The sequence below is a fragment of the Chinchilla lanigera genome, unplaced genomic scaffold (assembly GCF_000276665.1).
Source record: "Chinchilla lanigera isolate Chin_1 unplaced genomic scaffold, ChiLan1.0 scaffold00096, whole genome shotgun sequence".
In the NCBI taxonomy this organism is placed as follows: Eukaryota; Metazoa; Chordata; class Mammalia; order Rodentia; family Chinchillidae; genus Chinchilla; species Chinchilla lanigera.
Window position 1 is genome coordinate 7932648 of NW_004955497.1, and position 22569 is coordinate 7955216.

Consider the following 22569-nt stretch of genomic DNA (forward strand, 5'->3'; position numbering starts at 1 on the left):
ATGGCCATTAAACACAGGGTAGAGGTTTTCTAACCCAAAATCTCCATTCCTTTTTGCCAGTGCAGCTCCGACTCTGAGCTCTTATGAGGTTCTTGATTTCCCACGAAGTCACATCGGAGAGAGATTAGGTCATTTTTAAAAATTGTTTTTCCTTTCAACCATGAGGGCATTAAAAAAAAAAATCAGGATTAGCCCAAACAAAAACAGCAACCATATGTGCAGAGATGTCCATGGAGAAAGCACACAGGCGTCCGTGCCGCCCCCCCGTCCCACGCCGACCCCGCAGCTCCCTGCAGTCCCAGGTCTTACCCAACCTCATTTCTAAAATCCTCCTCCTCCACTCATCCCCTCCCCGGAACTCACAGCAGGAGATCCATGCGTGCCCCATCTTGTGATTCTAAATATTAGGGCAGACCTTGGTCAAAACCAGTGACATGCTTTGGTTTTTAGCATGCCAGCGGACAAAGAAGAGTCGCGTGGGCTGCATGGGCCTCAGGGGTACTGATGAGGTAAAACCACTGCCAACCACAGGACACGTTTTAAGTTAGCAGGAGTCGCTGTGAGCCAGACCTAATTACGTGGAGAAAGTGCCTGTTTTTCTGCACCTCTTAAAATGCTTCAACTTCTCAAGTAAAAGGAAAAAAAAAAACTAATATTTAACTGTGACTTCTGACATATTCTAAGGAACGCCGCTTTCCAGAGGAAGTTGACTGCAGCTAAAGGGGGAAGGAGAGATTGGTCTTCCTTGGGCAGGAAGCAGGGAGATCCTTGCTGTCCCCACAGTTCCTTTACTTGAACACGTAGCTGTGGAAACCCGGGGCCAGGTCGAGTTAATTAGCAGAGTCTACGTAGGAGAAAGTTCCCAAGCAGGATGCAGAGGTGGAAGGGGCAGCTGGACAGAGCGCACGTAGGGACTGAACTGTCCTGCTGGGCCGCTGACGACAAGTGGCTTGCAGGGTCCAGATTAAAAAGAGGAACTGGCACTGAAGAGAGACAAACAGACACGTTCGTGCAAACACACGTGCCTTTCCCCTCACACACACAATAGAGATGGGAACACAAAACAAACCATCCTGCCAGCCCTATAGACCCAATAGGTTAGCCCTAAGGAATACAATAAAAAAGATCCAAGTCCAGGTAAGAGCCAGATTGGATACGGCTGGAATATTAGCAATTCACTTAACTACTTTTGAGTCATTTGGAACAAGCACAAAGCTAAGGGGGCAGTCTGTTTTCTTTCACAAGGGGGGGGCAGGGAAAATAGAGGGGAGCACGCGTGTAAAGGAAGATGAAGCTTTTGTAGGCGTATAGGGTGTTTGTTGGAGAATCTGCAAACGTGGGAGAACGGGAGTGTCTGGGAACAAGAGTGTTCATCAGAGAAAGAGGTCAGGGCCTAAGAGCAGGTTCCTGGTATTAAAACGAATGAAGCAAGAATTCGAATCAGGGAAAATGAGGTTAGAAGAGGTAAGAAGAGGAGTAACTGGCATTCGGGGAGGGACACATAAGGACTGGAGTTGGCGTTGGTGACTATCTGTGTCGTCACTTCTCTCCTTTAACTTGAGGTAGCACTTTGGATCTTCTGAGGCTCAGCAAGATGGAGTCATATGATGATCCCGCACAGCCATTAGAAGGAGTGGAGATGGAATTTTAACTCCATTCTGCGTGACGCCAAAGCCCCTTATTCCATGCCCACTGCTACGCTGCCACCCAAGGCATGGAAGGACCATGGGATACCCTGAGAAGACAGCCCAAGAAAGTTGAAAACAACATGACAGGATCAAGTCAGCCCATGACTGACCCTGTCAAGGGCTCTGACATCTTAAGAGGGACTGGCTTGTGCCAGGCCATGCGTGTTCTACGTGACATAGTGGTTGGGTAGGATATTTTCATATTTTGGCGTATTGTCTTTCTGGGTGTGGTGCACTATTGTTACACATGCTCCACACACAGTCAACACTATATGAGGGCTGCTGCTTACCTGGAAACTCTGGGCACTGGGATTTGAACTGCACTAATCAGAAGCAGTCCGCCCTGTGCAGGTATCTTGCTATAATAACAGCCGGAGCCTGTCCTTAACACCAGACTTGCTGGAGATAACAAAGAAAGCATTGAGAGTGTTTGAACCCATGCTATGAAATAAGACCAATCCAGTTACTTCCAGTAAACTATGGTTTTATGCAACAAACTGTACGTGATAGAGAAAGGCACTTCAGCCTAAAGTGTCAGTTTCTTCTCACTGTGGATAAGAAAAATTCCCAGCCAAGGAAGTGGTGAAGAGAACGTCTTCTGTTCTATCTGAACTGAATTCCTGTATGTCCTGGGTCTCCAAGTTCCAGTGATTCTCCCAGCATATTCTGCTTTGATGTTGTCCTCTACTTTCAGTAAGGGCTCCATCTCTACTTTAAGACCTGTTTCAGTTTCACTTTAAACACCAAATATTTAGCAATCATCTTCCTAAGGAATGTTCCTTTTTTCCACAGACTCACCCACATCCCTGTTGCTGTAACATCAGCAACAAAAGGCTTTGCAAAAGGTTTCTCTGTTTTTTTGAGGCCTTGCGAGTCTGAGGACACAGGGTTCTAGCCAGTTGTAAATTACTTTTTCCTAACTTATGTGGTCGGAAGAGACGATATTTCACTTCTTTTGATAAAAAGAGCAACTTCTTCATTTGGGACCCTCCTCCACTAAAAGCAGGAACGCTGGGTGTGTTTCTCGCATAACCCTATCACAAATTCTTTGGATATAGCAGCTTAGAGATGTTACTCTGAACCATTTCATTCTCAATATTAAATAAGCTGCTCTGAGATATGCTGCTAAAAGCCCAGATAAGTCCAGGTCAGTGATGGCGGACCTTTTAGAGCTTTCAATGATATCAAACAGCCCACTGCGGCACACGTGCCCTAGGTTCACCACGCCTGGTCTAGGTTCTTAAAAGAAAGTCATTCAAATGTGATGAGATGAGAACTAAATTAGTGGATTTAACTTAACTAGCATATGAGTACTTTCTGTGTGCTCAGTGGTATGTTAGGAGCGTCACATACATCTATCCTTTCATTTAATCCTCAGATTATCTCCACGATCACGTATCCTTTCTCCATTTTACAGATGAGGAAACTAAGACCATAAAATTAGTTGACATGTACAAGGTCAAGTCCATATGGTCATTAGGACCAGATTTTAGTTTCTTAAAAAATTTTCAGGAAAAAATTCGTAACACAAAATTTACCCTCTTGAGGATTTGTAAGCACATATGAAGTACAGTAGTGTTAACTGTATACTCATTGTGGTGTGAACTTTTTCATCATCCCAAATTGAAAGTCTGTACCATGAAACACCATTTCCCACAGCTCCCTGCCAACACCATTTTCCTTCCTGTCTCTGTAATTTTGATGTTCTAGGTGCCTCATATAAATGGAATTATAGTGTTTGTTCTTCTGTGACATTTTACCTGATAATGTCCTCAAGGCTCACCCATGTTGTAGTATGTGTCAGAATTTCCTTCCTTTTTAAGACCAAATGATATTCCCATTGCATGCATACACCACATTTACTTTACAGATCTAGGACTTTAATGTGTTTTTGAGTCTCCAGATTTCATGCTCTTTCAGTGTGAGTAAACCTTGCTACCTTGTCAGCGCTGTAAATCAAAGGTACACAAATGCCACATTATATATAACATGAGAGTGAAATGAGAGAGTGGTGTCCTGGTTCTGTCCTCAATATTCCAAGCTCAGCGATGGAGGGTGTGAAGGCTGACAAGGTCCTCCGCTGCCTTATACATTTCTGCATGGAATAGTCCTTTTTCCTTTTTCTTTTTTCCCCCCTTGGCTGAATGGAGATCCGGTTCTTACTCCTGCACTGACCTCGCCTGGAGCATGATTGCCTCCCACCACCCTCCTACCCCCATGCACACCCTGGCCTTCCCTCTACTGTAAGTCACATACCAAGGGCTCCAGGACATCGCCCACTGAATCTAAGTAGCCCTGAGACCTCACACTCCCCACCCTTCCCTCACGCAGTCTTCTCTGTTGCTCAACTTCCCTGTCCTGGTGAGCTATGTCCTATTACTTCCGCAAGTCTGAAGCCTGGGTAATCTGTGCCGCCTCTCCAGTTTTCGTCACATACCACCAGCTGCCAAGGACAGCAGCCTCCTGCCCCACGCCTGTCTCCATCTGCCCATACTTCCCCACCCCAGAACCCCATCCAAAACCTCTTGACCAGCCCCTGGGGACTTTGCAGCTGCAGTGTCACTTTTCGTATCATTCCCTGCCCTTCACAGTGAAGGGAGTGGTCTTGAACTATCTGTCACCATTTGTGTGGCTTGGCCATGTTAATCGACCACACCAGGCAGCTCCCTAATCTCAGTCAATCCTAAGTACCGGGATTTCTCCAGCTGCTTATCCACAGCCTCTGTCTTTGCCTACACCCTCCCTCAGCAGCATGGCTCTGGGGAAGAATGTTTTCTGTCTCTCTGCATTCAGTAGGCCCAGTCCACTGAGTTGCACACTCAACTTCCAAGAACTCATGGACATTTGTCTGAACTACCTCTAAGGCCCAGAAAACCTTTCTCTTCTGCTGTCCAAATGAATCCCTACCCCTCTCTCCCAATCCAGACTAATTCTGCTCACTTTCTCCTTTGTAATCTTTGAACTGGCAGATTTCAATTTAGTTGACTTCTTTCTTTATAAATGTTTGTACGCTACCTGTATATTTATCTTTCTTTTTTGAGAAAATATGCTAATTACACAGACTTGATCTCTGCACATTGTGTTCATGTGTCAAAAAAAATCACACTACCTCATGAATATGTAAAATTATGTATTAATTAAAAGTTTTTATGAGTTCCTGGGAGAAGGAACTAACCTGTTCTCCACATTCCCAAATGGCTTCCTCACCCTCATGGCTTGTAGTATTCTGTAAACAAATTATACCATAAACAAACTAGGTGGGAGGGGATTCAAGGTTACATAAAAGCTGTTTTATAGGCCAGCTGAGTTGAATGGGGCCAGTCCTGGGGATGAGGAGGGCTGGAGGGAATGAGGCTTGAGGTCCAGATGCTGACGAGCCCCTGAGAAGGGCGCAGTGCATTTTGGGAAGCAAGCCCCAGCAGAGAACTCAGATATGTTTGGAGGATGCACCTATGCATGAGGGAAGGTGCCTAGCGGGGGGCTCCAGGTGCTGCAGTGGAGCCCAACGCTTGATCAAGATGCCAAGGGAGCACTCTTGAGTTTGCCAGCACCCCTGGGAGCTCAGGATGCAGGACGCTGGCAGCCAGGGGAAGTCTTGCCATCAACAGGGACCTAGGGCTACTTTCTGGACCCAAGGAATAGGTTCCAGCTCATCGGAGGCCAAACACAAGCACAGAATAGGCATAACATCCCTTACACCCGCGACAGACACAGCCAAATATTCAAGAGGCTTCTCTCCACCAAGATTCCACCAGGAAAAGGGAAAAACCGAGGGGTTTTTCTAAAGCAAGAATTGAAGCTGGAAGTGACTGAGTCAGTCATACTGGTGAGACCTGAGTTTCCACCCTGAGAGGAAGCAGGGCCTGTGAGCCGAGCTGCTTTCATTCCTGATTCTGTGGAATTCCTCTCCCCTGCACAAATGAGGCACTCAGCCGGCAGCCTCCGATATGGATGACTTGTGAATCGGGGCCCTTTGGCAGGGGCTTTAGAGGTGACCTAGGTGAGGTCTATCACTTCCGTAACAGGGCCTTACTCCCACCACGCTGTCTGCTGCCCTGTGCTGTCTGCTCAGCTTCTGCAGGCCCTTGAAAACGAGGAACTGAGAACAAGGAACAATGACTCAAGTTATGACAGGATGGGTTTAAACGAAAGGGCTCAGTACTTCCAACTCTGACGGTGCCTGTGTGCACGTTAGACGTGGGAAAGTGATGCTAGTGATGGAGACTTGGGAGGATCCATTCTTCTTTTAGGTATGAAAACCACAACGGGACAGAGTGGGGCTGATGGCAAAGGCAGCTCGCTTTGCAGGCCCCAAGTCTCAGCGACATGCAGGTGGATGTGGACACCTGAGTCACAACCCTGACAGCCAGGGAGTAACAGGGCCCTTGCTGGACAGTTCTGGAGTCAGAGAGTTAAAAGTTCAATCAAACATTTGCTTGGCCTTTTATACAAAGTGTTTACAAAAAGTGGCTCCCTATGTGCAACATTATCTAACACTTCTTCACATTAACTGAAAAGAGACAAACTACTGCTTCATGTCCCCTTGCCCCATAGACTCACCAGCAGCAGAGAAATGTTTTTAAAAGCTTAGTATGAATAACCTCATAAGCTCATTAGAAGTACATTTATTCTGAGTGATAAGTGAAAGCAAATACCTCTGTATGGACTTTCGATAAGCACTCAGGTTGTTTAAAGGAGCATTAATAGAATGAAATTTGTCTCAGGGAGTACAGCCAAACACCTCTAGCAGTTTTGCTGGCTGTAATAATTTGGGGCTGGTTATGCTGATCACCCCTGTCATTTACCCGGCATGTTGCTTTTCTTACACTGTGAGGTGATATTTTCAAGTTTGTGGGCCCAATTCACCAGCCATCTTTGTTCTTTGTGGGCTTTTTAGGGGTGGGAGTAGTTGTAGGCAGAGATGGGGGGATAAGGAAGACCCTTGGAGCCTTGGAGTAATCATATTCTTGTGCCTATGTCCATCAAACACAGCCCCCTATGAGTCCTAGGGCAGGTTAGGCCCTGGGTGGTGGAGACGGGCTCACGCTCCGGGGCTCTTGCATGAGCCCGGGGATGAGGCGGGAAAGGTAGGGACCTGTAACATTTCTGCTCACAGCTCGTCCTGTGATGCTAGGTGTTAGGGCATCTAGCACTATTTCCTTGAAAGAAGAGCTAGTCATTCTCTAAGATTGTTTTGAAGGTGACAGCGATAACAGTAACTTTGTAAATGTGGTGTTGTGCTTTACAGTTCACACAATTATGTCATTCAGTGCTCCTCAACATCAGAGGAGGAGGATGTATCCCCTTCATAGAGAAGGGATATTTGTGTCTGGTGTGTAAAAATGGAAGGGGGGATTGGCCCTTTACCCATATGCATGGTTGTTCTTTAATCACACCAATATAATGTGCCAAGCACTCTCCAGCGCTTGATGTATGTTAACTCATTCTTCATCACAATCCTGAGCTGGTTACCTACCCAGGAACATGAAACTGGGACTGTGGCCCTTTAACAGCCAGAGCCATCTATGTCAGCCTCCCCCTCCACCTCACCATGCTGTGCTGCTTCTCTGTGGATCAGTGACTCAAGTTCACACATGCATGGTGCTCTTCACTTCCTTGGTTCCAATCACCTTAATAAGTGGGTACAGCCATGCACTGCATGGCAATGTTTCAAGGTGACAGACTGCATCTAGGACAGTGGCCCCATAAGATTATATCACCTAGTGATGTTTTAGTCATCTTAATTTGTGTAAGTACATCAGTGGTGCTCCCCCAATGATAAAATTGCCCTACATTTTTCTCTGAACAAGTCCCATCATTAACTAACACACAACTGTCACGGTTGGTTGATCCCTTCACCACCCTGTCTGCCGCACAATGGCAAAGACTAGACCTGCTATCCTGACTACAGTCAAGGCCTTAACCCCATACCTGACACATCATCAGTCTCTCAAAAATGAATGACTGGAGCTGGGTGTGGTGGTACACACCTGGGATCCCAGCACTCTGGAGGACTAGGACAGGAGGATTGCAAATTGGAACCCAGCCTGGACAACTTATCAACCCCAAGACCCTACCTATCTCAAAATAAAAAATAAAATAAGGGCTGGAGATGTAGCTCAGTGCAAAGACTCTGAGCTCAGTCCCCAGGGATGCGGAACACAACACAATACAACAAAGCCATGAATAGTCAAGTTGAAAGATCTGCGTTAGTCACTGGTAAGATACAGAAAGCTAATAAACAGCTTTATCATTAATCTTTTTCTTTGAAATTGATACATATTAAGGAAATTAAACATTTCAAATGTCTGAAATAGTCTAAAATCTGTAGTTTTGCAAAGCAGCCACTGAGATAGCTTTTATTAAATTGAGGGTGGTATTACATCTACTGAAAATGTACTGTGTCAAACATTATCTTAATCACTTGACATGTATTTCTCATTTGATTCTTGTACCAGATCCATGAGTCAGGTACCATATTAGCTATTTCATTTTTTCCTCAACTTCAGATGGACTAGTACTTGGATTAATCAGAAACCTTGGTTCAGGTTATTGCTCCAAGTATTACCCTCTTTCACTCATATTTTATTTATTCATATTACAAATAATAAAGTGAATAACTACCTAACCCAAGAACTAGGGCATAAACAATGACCTTCATGCACCCATGCATCCCTCCATTCCAGTTCTGCTCTCTCACATGTAACTGCTTCCAGAATTCTGTATTTCTTATATATTTTTTGCTAACATATCTAAATACTATTTTTATTTCAAACTTTCCTTATTTATTTATCTTGTTTAATATTCCTTAGATCTCTCCATCTTGTCATATGTAGCTGTAGTTCATTCATTTTCTCTGCTGGGTAATTTTTCCCAACAGTCTGTTGATGAGCATCTTGGCTGCTTTCCATTTCTTGATATTATGAAACGCTGTTTGTCTTGAGTCTGCCATTCATTTTACAGAGGAAGAACATGAAAGAGAAGTTAAGTCACTCACTCAAGATCTCCTAGCCAGTAAGTGGTAGAACAAGGATTTGAGCCCACATCTCTGTAACTCTAAAAGATAGGTTCTTTCACCACTCTACTACACAGTTTCTGTCAATCTTCCTCGGAGGAAAAGGCGATAGAAGTGAGGAGCACATCCCTCTTCCTCATTTTACTGGTAGAACGTTGCTCCACCTACTCTTTGCTTATGGAAGAAGAAAAACTTGTAAGTTGAGTTAATTAACATTTCAAATAAAAAATAACTCTCCACTCCTCCCCATTTCAAAAAGTAACATTGTGGGTGCAATACTGTATCTCTGAGATCATACTCAAATAGTTTGGTTTTATACCTTAAGTCTTTTTAGCTCTTAGTTGTGTGCTTAAATTCCATTTGTAAAGGAATTAACTTTGTGTGCATGTGTATGTGTGTGCAGAGGCACACGTGTGTGTGTGTATACATGTGTGTTTGTGTATACCTTCTTTTTAGCCAAAAGTTCTAAGAAGGAAATGATGGAACAATGAAGTGATATATTAACCTCTGCAGCCTGCTATACTGTTCCTAGAAACAAGATAACTAAACCCTCCCTTTAAGATTAAAAATAAGCTTTACAAGGATAATAGATCAGAAAAAGAATCTCTGATCACATAAACTACAAATCTGATCATATAAACTTTAAAAACAAATGACTTTACTTATGTGTAAAGGAATTTTCCAAAGAAAATGTTTCAGTATTTGGAATTCATTTTAAAAATGGACTAAATGAATCGTATGTTTGCATTCATCCAGTTCGTGCTTTTAAACAATAGGTATTTTTTAACTTTGAGGGGACTAAACAATATAAAATTCTGTTCCCTGGCCTTGTGTGGCTCCAGAAACTTCACCATCTTTTGCTTTTTACCCCTCTTTTCCTTGTGACAAACCAACCTGGGGCAGTGCATTTGTCCAAAAGAGACTTCTCACTTGTTTCTAGCTTTTTATGCACGTGGATTTGCAGTGCACAGTCATTTTTATTTTTTTAAAAATGTCAAAGGGAGAGAGAGGAGGGAAGGTGGCTAAATAAAAGAATTAAGAAATGTCATGTACAGGTACCAACTCCTCATGAGGAATGTAATCACAATGTACTACAAGCATGTACCATATTTTTTTAAAACATCAAACAAAAATATTTTAACACCATACAACAACTTTACTGGAAGACTGGGAAACAGAATGGAAAAGTCTTTTGCATTCTAACTATTCTTGCTCTACCCCCACTATTGCTGTGTAGTCCTCAGCTTAGCCTGTGTGCACATATGTCATCTTAATGGTGGGAAACTGGGATGTGTCTACACTCCCTATTCAACATGAATTAGCTTGAGCTTTCCTAGAAGCAGACACTGAGCAAAGAATTTATAAGAAGATGGTTCATTAGGGCAGTGCAGATAACATTTAGGGTTCTGGGGGAAGCAAAACAGGGAAGGGAAGGCAACCATTGACAAGAACCAATGAAGAGTGTGTTTATTGAGTAATGGAAGTTTAATTCCTAAGGAAATTGGAGACATGCCGCAAAACTTGCACCTCAAAGTATTTCCACTCTGGAGGTAATGGAGCTGGGATACATACCAACTCCCACAGTCACTGAAGGGTGCTGGGGGCAGAGAAGGAGAACCTAATTCCTCAGCTGTGTAGGTGTCCGCAGATGAGGAGTGGATAAGCTGGAACTTGTCTGGAACACACCGAGAGCCCTAAGAGACATGGGTGGACACAGAGCGTCTGGCATCCTGCTTTGTTCACTCAACACTAATTACAATCCAAACACTTTCTGGTTGCCACACAGCCTTTAAACTTATGAGATTAATTTCTGCATGATATTTCATAATGGAATCATAATTTAACCTTTTAATTTTTGATACTTAGGTGACTTCAAAATGGAAGAAGTGCCTTGCAACCAATAGCTAATTCATTTCCACTCAAACTCTAAAATCAGGGGCCACACACCTTACTAGGAAATGAAAAGGTTATTTGTCTTCCTGAAAATTTTGGAAGTTATACAGTGGAATGGACCAAGCAGAACACTGTGGGTGAGTGAGAATGATTACCACTGAGAATCATGAGCATGTAGTCTGTGCAACACACATCCTGACTCAGAATGACACTTTATTGCTGGTTTGAGATCATGCAATTGGTGTATTTTATTCTTCAGAATTTATAATCTCTCAGTTTCATATAGGAATACATTGAATCAGGCTGTGAATCAGTTGAGAAGCATAGAGACAGCTGCTACAGACTGAACATGGGTTGTCTCCTCTAGTACTGGTTGAAATCTGATTGCCATTGCTGTCGTGTTAGGAAGTAGGACCCTAGGGTGAATGTCTGAGCCAGTGGGACAGAGCCTTTGTGAATAGATGAATACCTTTCTTGTGGGCATGCATTAGCTATTACAGAGTTCGGCCCCTGTTTCTCTCTTCTGCTTTGTCTACTTCTACTTTCTGCAATGAGTTGAAGCAGCAGGAGGCCCTACCAGATATGATTGTCCAATCTTGAAAATTTCAGTCTCTAGAACTGTAAGCCAAATAAACATTTGTCCTTGATAAATGACCCAGTCTTGGGGATTTTGTTATAGCAACAGGAAACAGACTAAGACAACAGCTGTCAAATCATTTTGAGCCAAAAATTAAAAGGGAAACAAAAGCCCTGGATTTTGCTATGTTTAACCATCAATCACCTGGGGAGGCCTCACAGACTTTCTGGGCTATACCTGCAAATCAAGGTGTGTGGTAGAATTCGCAGGTGTGTGGTAAGATCTGCAAGGTATGTGGTAGAATCTGCAGCTTCTCTTAACAGCCATTTCTACCCACTCCTTTCTCCTTGCTGTCACATACTGTATTTTAAATAGATGCCAGGTGGAAAGTCCATGTTCCCCTGGAATCAGTCTTGTGCAATCCAGGAGATAATGGTAATTGGTTTGAGTTTCTTGCTATAACTCTATCCTCCTTTGCCACACACCACATTTACAGCCTCCTGTGCAGTTAGGGATGGTTAAGTCTAAAAGTAGTAATCTTTACACAACATAATACTTTCCAAGTGTCCTTCTCTAAATTCTTAAGTTATGTACACATTAACTCTTTTAATTCCCACAACCATTCTTTGAGCTATGTGCACGATTGTCCTCCTCTTTTACTGAGGAAGAAATCATAGAACAGAGAAGTTAACCAATTTTCTCCAGGTCACAAGGTTAGTAGATGTGGAGCAAGGACTCCTGTGCAAGCTTAACTGGCCCCAGAAATCATGCTCTTGTGATAAAAACAAACATGTCCTCATGTGATCAAGAGCATATTCCAGCGTCATCCCGGAATTAGAGACTGCTTAGGAGACCCTGGCTTTCCCACACAGCCTGACTCAACAGCAACGGTCCTATAGGAGTTTGAATGATCAAAATGTGTAGCTTCCTTTTAAGGGGCTCATCATCAATTGTAAACACAAGTCAAAATCACACTACTGAGTGTTTAAGAATATTTAACTTCCTCTTGTCCCTACCCTCTTGAGGTCAGATTTGTAGGGTTAGATGGCAAGCAAAGTTGTTTCCTACTCAGTGTCACACCCCCATAGCCACACTAGGTATTCTATACATTGGGTTCTATGCCCTACATACATGGTGCTCCCCAGCAGGCTCCCTTTCCATGTGTTCAGCCAACAAGCTTTTCAGGGGTGGGGGCGGGGGATGCTGCTAAGGTCCAAACACAGGGCTTTCACAGTGAGCTATATCTCCACACTTTTAAATAATATTTTCACTTTGAAATGGTCTCACTAATTCACTAAATTACGTGGGCTGGAACTTGTGATCCTCTTGCCTCAGCATTCTGGAGTGTGGGATTACAGGTGTGCACCACGATATCCTACTCTTCAAGTTCTTATTCAAGGAAGTTTTCCCTCAGATTTCACACCAATCTATTCTCTCCTCGTTAGGTCACAGACTTCCATTTCTTCTTTCATCTTTGACTTTCATTTCTTGGCCTAAATAGCACTTAATCTTTTTTTGTTTGTTTGTTTTTGTTTTGTTTTGTTTTTCTCCGGTACCGGGAACCAAACTCACCACCTTGTGCATGCCAGGCAGGTGCTTTTGCCACTGAGCTAAATCCCCAGCCCCAGCACTTAATCTTTTGGGATAAAAATATGCATTCTTTTCCTATAGAGTCTATTTTCTCTGTTAGCAACCAACTGACACGTCTCCTAACTCCGTGGGGCCCCCAGGACCCGCAGACCCTTGACCTCAACAGGAACATCCGTGGTTCTAGCAGTAACTTTCTGTTATTGTTTTTGTTTTCAGCAGATAAAGTCTTGTTTTATTTCAATGATTGGTTTATGCAATCACTGAGGCCACTCTGTTCAGATATGAGAAGGGGAGCTTTAATTCTTGGCCTCTTCCTGCTCAGACAGTCTTGACCTCTGCCTTCTTGGCCAGGATGGCTCTTCACCCACTCATAGGCTCCCTAGGTCTTACACTTTTGGGTCTCAGCGTGGCCAGGCAGGAGCTTCCCAGAGGCCATGCCTGCCTTCAGCTTGTAAATGTGCTCCCTGCTTGCTTTTCAATACATTTTCCCTTCCTTTCAGGTACAGGCTGTGATATATGTGAGGGTCTATCTAGAGTCACAGTATCTTCAGTCTATGCAGAGCCCACATCTTCCCTGCTCGAGCTACCTTCTCTGCATTCCAGCATCGCTGTACCCTTTTGCTTACCTGTACCCCTCTGTCACCCCTTCTAGAGGGCCCACGGTGTCCAGCATTGACACTGGGAATGGCAGTCTTATGGAGGCTTATGGAGGCTCTGCCCACTGTAGGTCAGCTTCTGCATCTGCGGGTGAGAGTTGGAGCCGGTGAATTCACTGGTCTCTGGGGGCCCCACCAGACTTTTATTTGGCCACTGCAGAGGACACTGGAGGTGAGACTCTTCTGGAGCCAGAGGACACTCAGGACTGCAGTACAGTGGTGAAAGGAAAGCATGGGAACTCCTTCGCCCTTTGAGTTACCAGTGACACAATGTTCTCCAACAAACACTGTTCATCGGAGGCCCAGGTGGACAGAACCAGTACACTGAAAAAGTCTCTTGAGGACCTTTAGTTCTCTTTGAGAAATCGTACGGAATGACAGCTCCCAGAACACCAGTTACGGACTTCCAGTTTCCAAATGGGAGGAAGCCGTTTTAGTGTTACAGAAACCAAAAACTCTTCTGCTGACCTCAGACGTGACCGTGAACCTTCAGAAAAGAAGTCCAACAACTCCCAAAAGTCACTGCAAATTCATCAAGTATTGGCCAGGCAGACCCCCCATTTTCATTTCTGGAAGGATTGGCATGTGAGTCAGCTTTCTATTGTTGTGAGAGAAAAAAAAGAACAACACGAGATAAACAATTTATAAGGAGAAAAGTTTACTTTGGTTCATGGTGTGAGAGTTTCATTCATTCACTTGGCCCGGTTGGTTTGAGCCTGCAGTGAGGCAGAATCACAGTGGGAGCAAGTGAGAGAAGGGAGCATGCTCACTTCACTGCGGTAAGAAGCCAAGAGAGAGGAAGGGGCCAGGGTCCCAGTATCCCCACAGAGGGAACAGTTATCTAACTTCCTGCTCCTAGCCCCCACCTACTGAAGCTCTCGCCACCTCCTTAGCATCACGGGCTGGAGATCAGGCCTGTAATACATGGGCCTGTAGGGGACATTTCAGATCCAAACTAGAGCAGGTGGTAAATCAGAGAAATAAATCATAAACCTTCACCTCAGCTCTCAAGATCCTGCCGAGTGACAGTCAGTGGAAAAGGGAACAGCGCAGAGTTGTAACCAGCCCTTCAAGAAGGTACACAGACTCAGTTTACAGTGAGCTGTTCTAGGCCTTAATATAAATGAGATAAAGCTTCCAACCTAACTACTGTTATCCTTAGACACTTAGAGGGCTGCTGTGTAGAAGGGTGACGTTTCAGGAGGCAGAGCCTGGATAAGTATGTGTGACACTAAGGGAATCGGTTTTATGCTCCAAATAGGGAAAAACTATTTGACACTTAAAACAGTGTCTCTTAACCCTGAGTCATATATAGACCCATGATAAAGAAAACATCCTTGCCAACCTTCAGGGCTTACAAATTATTTTTCTATAATGTTTCTTAATTATGGACAAATATACAAACAGGATAAAGTCCTTATGCTTACAGTTATATCAATTTACAAGTAAAATTTATAATATACATTTACAAATGTATGTGAGTGGAAAATAAAGCTACAATGTCAATAATATTTAAATAAATTCTTTTTTTTAAGGATGCTGTTGTTTTGTTGAAAAAAAATCCACCATTCAGAACATGAATATCTGTCAATGACTTGCATCTTGGGCAGACACAGATGACTGAATGAGCTACAAGAACCCAAGCGAAACACATTTCCTTTTCTGAGCCACAGAGAAACTTTTATTTGTGAGACATGCTATGGCAGGCACACGCTTCCTGAAGCATCATCTGTTACCCACTCCGTCCGACTCTGTTCTTTTTTATTCAAGTCAGTTATGGTGGAGCTGCTTTCACAATACATAAAGGTGGTCACTGAAAAATATCTAATGGTGATTCTCAGATAAAAAGTGGTCATTACATTTGTCAAAATCCATAGCTATACAACACAAAGAGGGGCTGGGGATTTAGCTCAGCGGCAAAGCGCCTGCCTGGCAAGTGCAAGGTCATGAGTTCGGTTCCCGGTACCAGAGAAAAACCAAAAAAAAAAAAAAAAACACACAAAGAGCAAATACGGATGGGAAATGTGGACTTAGATAATAATAATAATAATGTGTCAAGATCAACTCATCCATTGTGGTAAATGTTCCACACTAATAAAAAATGGTAAAAATAGGCAAAATTGCCATGGAAATCATGGGAACTCTCTATGCTTTTTGTCTGATTTCTTTGTAAAACTAAAATTTGCTCAAATAAAGTTACTCATTTTTTAAAAAAATGTGATCTTTAAAAAGTCGTCACTAGAACATGCTTCCAGGTTAGTTCTTTTCAGATCATTGTCCAGGTGAAAAAGCAAACAGTGACAGAGCTTGTAGTAGAACTTGTTGGTCACCAAGAATGTGTGTGTATCCCAGAGTTCTCACTATGGTTTAAGAAATGCTGAAACCAAGGGTTCAAGAATGGAATGAGGGGTTCTGAAAAGCTGTTAGTCTCTTTATGTCTTTTTTGAAAGAGTTCCAGAAAAGGCCTGGAAGGTCACCCTTCCGAGATGTTCTTTGGGGGATTTTTGCTTTTGGAGAGGGGTCGGAACACATGATCTCTAAGTCCACAATTATATAACTCCAGTTCGTTGGAAGATTTAGTCTGGAACTAATTTGCTTTTAGCTCTACTTTTCACAGACTGTACAGTGGCCTGAAGCCAGAACAATAATGTGCTCAAACTTGTAGCTTTCTAAGTCTTTTTTTTCCTATTCCCACAACCCTGTCCAAATAGCATCAATTTCATTTAGACCAATCAATGGTCAATGTTTGGTCCTGGGAAAGAATAACTAATAAAACCCACTTCATTCTAATAAGCCCACATGGCATTCCTTTCTGATGGCTTATCACTTTGCACCCTGAGCTAAGAACCACAGTTGCAGCTCCGCTGTACGTCTTTGGATGAGCCACTTCCTAACTGTTCTCTTAATGAAAACCTAGAAAGCCTTTCTATCTCATTATTCCCTTTGGAAAATATGTCCTTCCAGGAATCTGAGACGAAGACTGAATTAGTAAAAGGATTCGTATCATTCTAAACTTTTAAAACCACTTATCTTGCTTTACTGAGTTCACAGATGTACATCTTTGTTTAGTTTTATCAAACAACACTGGCGTATTTGATGCTGACATCATTGCACTGAGTACAGAAAATCCTTTGGCAAATTGTCCCTTAGGTCTAAATATTTAATTTCTTCACTTGGGGTAGAAATCCGAACTTGGGGTAGAATTGTTTTCCACTTGAAAGTGGGAAGGTGGGCCATAAACGTGTGTATCTCACGGAAGGATAGATACTCAGATGTTCTGGTTTCCAGTCTCTCTCTGTTCTAGGCAGCACTGTTTTCCCATAATGTAACGCTTTTGACTTGGGATTTGCAGAAATGACAGCTAGTTTAGAAGCATGGCTTTTATCGCCACCTACTGTCCCCTCTGAGAACTGCAGGAGCATTTCAAACATCCCCATCCCAAACTAACCAGGGTAGGTGACTCTTCCAAACGCTGAAAGAAAAAAGTGTACTGGAATAGAAAGAAAGAAAGAAAGAAAGAAAGAAGACAGAAGAGCAAACGAACACTCACAGATTCTAAAAGCTGAGCCACCAAAGGAAACCTAGGTTTCATCTCTATTTTAACATTTCAAGAAGGGGAATTTTTAGAAAAGATCACAACCACAGTCTAATAGCCTGAAATGAGATTATGTTTTCAAAATATTAACAAGATCTACTCATCTCAAACGGAATTAAGAGCAGTCACCTGACAGCATGTCTACGGAGACATGTGCAAGTATTTGTGTTTACGGGTACCTCAGTGTGCTCCCCGTTTGAAAGCCACTGCAAGCTAGCCTCAATGTATTTTTGAAAGTGCTTGCAGATTAGAAACAGACAAAATCCGCCACCCTGAAGTGGTGAGAGTCTTTTTTTTTTTTTTCACTTCAATGCTAATTTTCCCCCCTTACTTTCACCAGTTTCAGGAAAGGGTGGGTTAGAGTCATGGGCTTCCTGCAGCTTTTCAGAACAAGCATTCTAACGAAGCAGTGTGCTGAGAGGGGTCCCCTGAGAATCGTGTTTGGGAACACACCAACCCATGTGGTATTATCTTTGCCACATTTTGCAGTTTTGTGTGACATTTATTTTTAATCTTTAACAAAGCCTGCCCATGTTTATCTTAAATACTGAAAAGGTTTAATCCTTTAAAACAAAACTTTTTAAAATAATTAAATATACAATGAATGCTGAAACATAAAAGTCAGACAGAATGTTACCTTAACAAGAAAGAGCTTCCTAAAGATCAAAGGATTGCCGTTTGTTTTATTTGCAAAAGACAAAAAACAAGTACTTTCACTTTAAGGGACTCAGATTGGCTATTGAAGGCAACGAGAAGCTTTTATTGCCCCACCCCCATCAAATCAAAGTTTTCCTAAACTTCATATTCATAGAATTGGGAAATTTGTTTATTGACACTAAAAAGCTGTAGTGCATGGTTAGAAAAATGGAATGCTGAGATTTGACTTCATGAGCATGATTCAAGCCAATGGAATGCTTAGGCACGTCTTTCAGATTTGTTTAAGATTACCAGGGAAAGGCTTGGCCTTCTTTTACCCATCAGTAATACATGAACAGTGCGGCCCTGAGTAGTAACTAACTGCATGGGCTGCTATGTCCATCACTGACTGCAAACCCTTCCCAGTCCCGCCCACTCACGATGAGCTAGTTCTAATAGTACTTTTGACAAGGTAAGAACTAGACTTTTTAAGGATGAATGCCCTCTCCCTTATCCCACCAAATATCTACAGATTTGGGTTTCCTTTCTTTTCTTTTTTTTGGTGGTGGAGGTATTGAGAAGTGAACCAAGGGTCTGCATGCTGAGCTATATCCCCAGCCCTTTTTAATTTTTTTTTTTTAAATAAAGTCTCTTGCTAAGTCACCAAGTTGCACAGGCTGGACTTGCTCTTGCAATCTTCCTGGCTCAGGCTCCCAGAACACTGGGGTTCCAGGCCTTTGCCTCAGTGTCTGGCTTTGAGTTTTCTTTAAGTTAGTGATATTAGTTAAGTCACTTAGGAACTGATCTGTCAGAACAGGACAAAATGAAAACACTCTCAGTCTAATTTGCAGGGAGCCATAACAGATGGGTTTGTGTAATGGTGGTCCCTTTTCTCACTGGGCCATAGTGACCAGGGAAAACAACTTTAAATGATGTACTACCTGGTCACTTCTACCTGAAGCTATTGCATGGGCCTAACTAGTCCTGTAAGAACACTGCTCAAGAGAAACAACAGCTCTTTTTACCTCTTTCACCACAGTATAGCTTCAAAATGTTTGCTGCCTTTTAAGTAAAAGCTTCAGCAAATACTTACTTTGCACACGGCTAAATTGTGATTTCTGGCTTTTACTGTATGACTTCTGGATGTTCCACCCATGCAGTAAAGCTGTTAGGAGACTGAGCTCTAGAATCAGACAAACCAAAATTCACGGGCTTAAATGATCTGGCCAGGTCAATGAGGCTTTCTCAGTTTTCATTTGCTCATGTCCAACACAGCAGACATTAGTAGCCCATCCTCTGAAAGGCTGCATGTGAGGGGCTTAGCACAGAGCTTAGCATTAAGAAATCACGTAATAACCATCAGTATGATAAGTAGGGATCTATCACCAAGTCCTTAAATCAATTACAAAGAACTGAAAAGACTTCTAGGAAGCAATGAGTAGGGAAATAGCACTACTTCTCCTTTCTGTTGCGCCTTCACAGAATGACACCGAAGTTCTTACTAGAATGCACATCTGTAGGCCGTCTACAGGCTGACTGTGGGGGTGAGAGGAGGAAGGTCATGAAGCTGAATGACCATGGTAAACACAGACCTGACAGCATATTCTCGCCTAAGACAGTTTTGCTGAAGCTATCGCTCTCTAAAAACTACACAAAACTAAATGTAATTGAAGCATGCGATGAGTAATATCTGGTTACTTTGAGAAATCTTAAAAACAAAAAAGGAAAACACACCCCCTCCAAATGTTCATGGTTGGGAGAGCAATAATATAGACAATTCAAAACCCAAATACCCTCTAAAGCATAGCTTTGAAATGCATTGAATCCGCAAATTATTTTGCTTAATTTACTTTAACGAGAAGTAAACATGGCTGAATGAGCTCAATGCTTACTGTTTTTAAATTATTTCACCATTTTGCCATCAGTAATCTCCTGTGATTGTTGGTTAATATTTTAGAATTGTATGCCTATCAAGACAACAGGAGAAAGTAATTCACATATCTTAGAGACATTACGTGAGCAGCTTTTGTTTGTTTGTTTGTGCTGGGGATTGCACCCAGGGCCTCAGGTGTGCTAGGTAAGTGACCTATCACGGAGCTATGAACCTCAGCCACAATAAAAGGCTTTAAAAATATCTGAGACTACTCCCTTCTAAAGCAGGACTCCCAAAATGGGACTGGCTATTTTGTGTGGATGGATTATGGATATCAGGCTTCTCAGAGTTGTTCTGGTTTGCAGAAAAACTTGAGTATGGGTCAGCAACGCGAATATTCTAAAGTGGTAATTAAATTCTATTACATCTTTTATATGGATTTTATTTGGCTTCCAAGGGCCTGGAAAGATGACTTAAAAGCACCTCATTTCATCGTTAGTCTGATTTACATGCTGGAGACTCAGTCTGACTCTTTCCCAGTGTTGACTTCAGCTTCTTGTCAGTGCAGGCTGTGAAGGAAACACTCTGACAGGTTATGTGGCTGATCCCACATGAGTGTAAGTTGAGCTATGAAATGGTCACATCGTATCTCTGCTGGAAGGTTCTTCATGGTCACGTCCTGATCTGCCAAATTACTCACAAGTAGACAGTTGTAGCGCCAGTCCCATAACTCTACCACCAAAATAGAACTTGTTTCTTTTAATATGAATGTTATCTAGATAAAACTATATCTAGGTCTTCCCTGACAAGTTGTATGATTTAGTGCTTCATTTGTGGGAACTAAAGATAGAAACTTGGGAGTGAGTCACTTTTTCATACGCTTTAAGTGAACAAGGAAATCAGACTGCTTCTGTGTTGCTTTCTTTAAAAGAAAAAAAAAGACACACTCTTTGAGTATCCTTTTGAGGTCAGCAATTTTGAAGCACAGGACTCATTGGTATCCCAGCGGAAAGGGTTGTTACTCTGATTTATCACCACTCCTTGTGAGTGGAGTTCTTCCACGGCTGGAGAAAGGAAAACATTTGTTGTACTAATACTGAATGTACTTCCTGTGTAAAATAACCTTTAACTTGTGGAGATCCCCCATTTTAATGACCAGAGATACAGTGGAAGTAGAAAGCAATCCAAGAACCCCATGGGCAGACATGCTTGCCGGCAAGTTAAGCTGCAGCCCTCCTTGGGACAGAAATGACTGCTGGGGGAAATGCTCCCTGTTCTGCCTGCATTAATACATGAATGTGTTGTTTAAAATGTAACATTTGGACTCACTAACAAGGCTGAACTACATCAGTCAAGTCTTGGGAGGCTGGTGGACTGGAAGGAAGTGGATGGCCAGCCCTTCCATACGGGCATCTGTCATGGGCACTGGGGAACCTCATCAACTGTACAGCTAGCTCCTGAACCCCAAGCCAGACTGCAGGCTTCTAAATCACCATCTTTTCATTATAGGACACTTCAGGCTCATGGCAGCTGCTCTGGCTATAGGAATTTCTCTTTCTGTGCAAAACTTGAAGTGGGGTTTCCTATAAGGAAAGGGGAAAAGGGAAAACCCAGCAGTGGTTCAAATTAGTAAGTCTTTCGTGTGTGTGTGTGTGTGTGTGTGTGTGTGTGTGTGTGTGTTGGGGATTGAACCCAAGGCCTTGTGTATGCTAAGCATAACAAATGCTACCACTAAGCTGTGTCTTTTAATCACCTATTAGCTCTTTGAAAGCCTCCAGAATTCCAAACTCTTAATATTCTATGGAAAGTACAGCCATGCGATATGGGGAGGAGGGATGAATGCATGCTTTCAGATTTGCGGATGTTGTGGGGGACACAATCACGTCCTCTCGCAGCATCCTTAATAATATTCTGCATTCCCATCTGCAGTCAACAGGGGCTATGAGAGGTTTCCCGTCCACTTATGGTGCCTGTCAGCCTTGGAGCTCTTGCAGATTGATCTATTCCCAAAAAGACACGTTTGGTTTTTAAGACAGGTGAGCTTAGTGGGAGAAGGGCAACTCATCCTGATTTTCATCTGCTTTGTCTCCTTCTCCCTGAGTGGTTTATCTCAATGAGAACAGATTAAACTTTATCAAGTCTGGTATTTTCCATGCCTCAAACAGTATTAATGGGCCATAAAAGTCTGTGTGGTGGATGGTAACTGGTGGTCAACTTATAACCCCCAGCTGAGCTGAGTAAGATGGTGCTGGCTGTGGGAGGCCCACCTGAGGACTGCTGCCAGCAGCATAAGAGGTAGAATAGGAAAAGAAGAGAGGCTGCTGGGAACTGAGAGAGGCTGTTGGGAGCTGAGAGAAGCTGCTGGGTGCTATTAGAACCTCTAAGGAGCTGTTGTTTCTCTTGAATGAGTTTTTTTCCTTTTTCCTTTTTCTGAGTACTGTAGTTTTCATTGTAGAGGTCTTTTGCTTTCTTGGTTAGGTTAATTCCTAGGTATTTTTCTTGATGCTATTGTGAAAAGTACTGTTTCCCTTATCTTCTTCTTAGTGATTTCATTATTGGTGTACAGGAATACTGCTGATTTTTGTGGGCTGACAAAAGCAAGCTTTCCTGATGAACTTGGCTGTTATCATCATCCAAAGAGCTCAGGACCTTGTTGTCGCTGAGAATAGCTTTGGTTCACTTTGTGGGAGTTCTGGTCCTCACTTTGAGCATCAACTCCTGGCTCCAGAGCGGAAGATGGTGCACTGCTCAGTCTCCTGGAGAAGCTTGTCACATGAGCTTTCCTGATGGCAACTCCGCTGTGCTGATCCTTGGAGAAGCAGGACCTCACTGTTGCTGAGGGTGGCTGTGGTACTTTTCAGGGGAGCTCTGTTTCTTACTCTGTGCGTCACTTCCTGGATCCAGTACAGATCCCTCAGCCTGCTAGCACAGATCCATCATCCCGCTGGCACAGACTTTCTAGCTTCCACCACTGACTTTTGGGTCTTTGCAGTGCAGATCCATGAAGCAGGCCTGCATGAGACACTGTCATGGGCTCTAGGCCTCC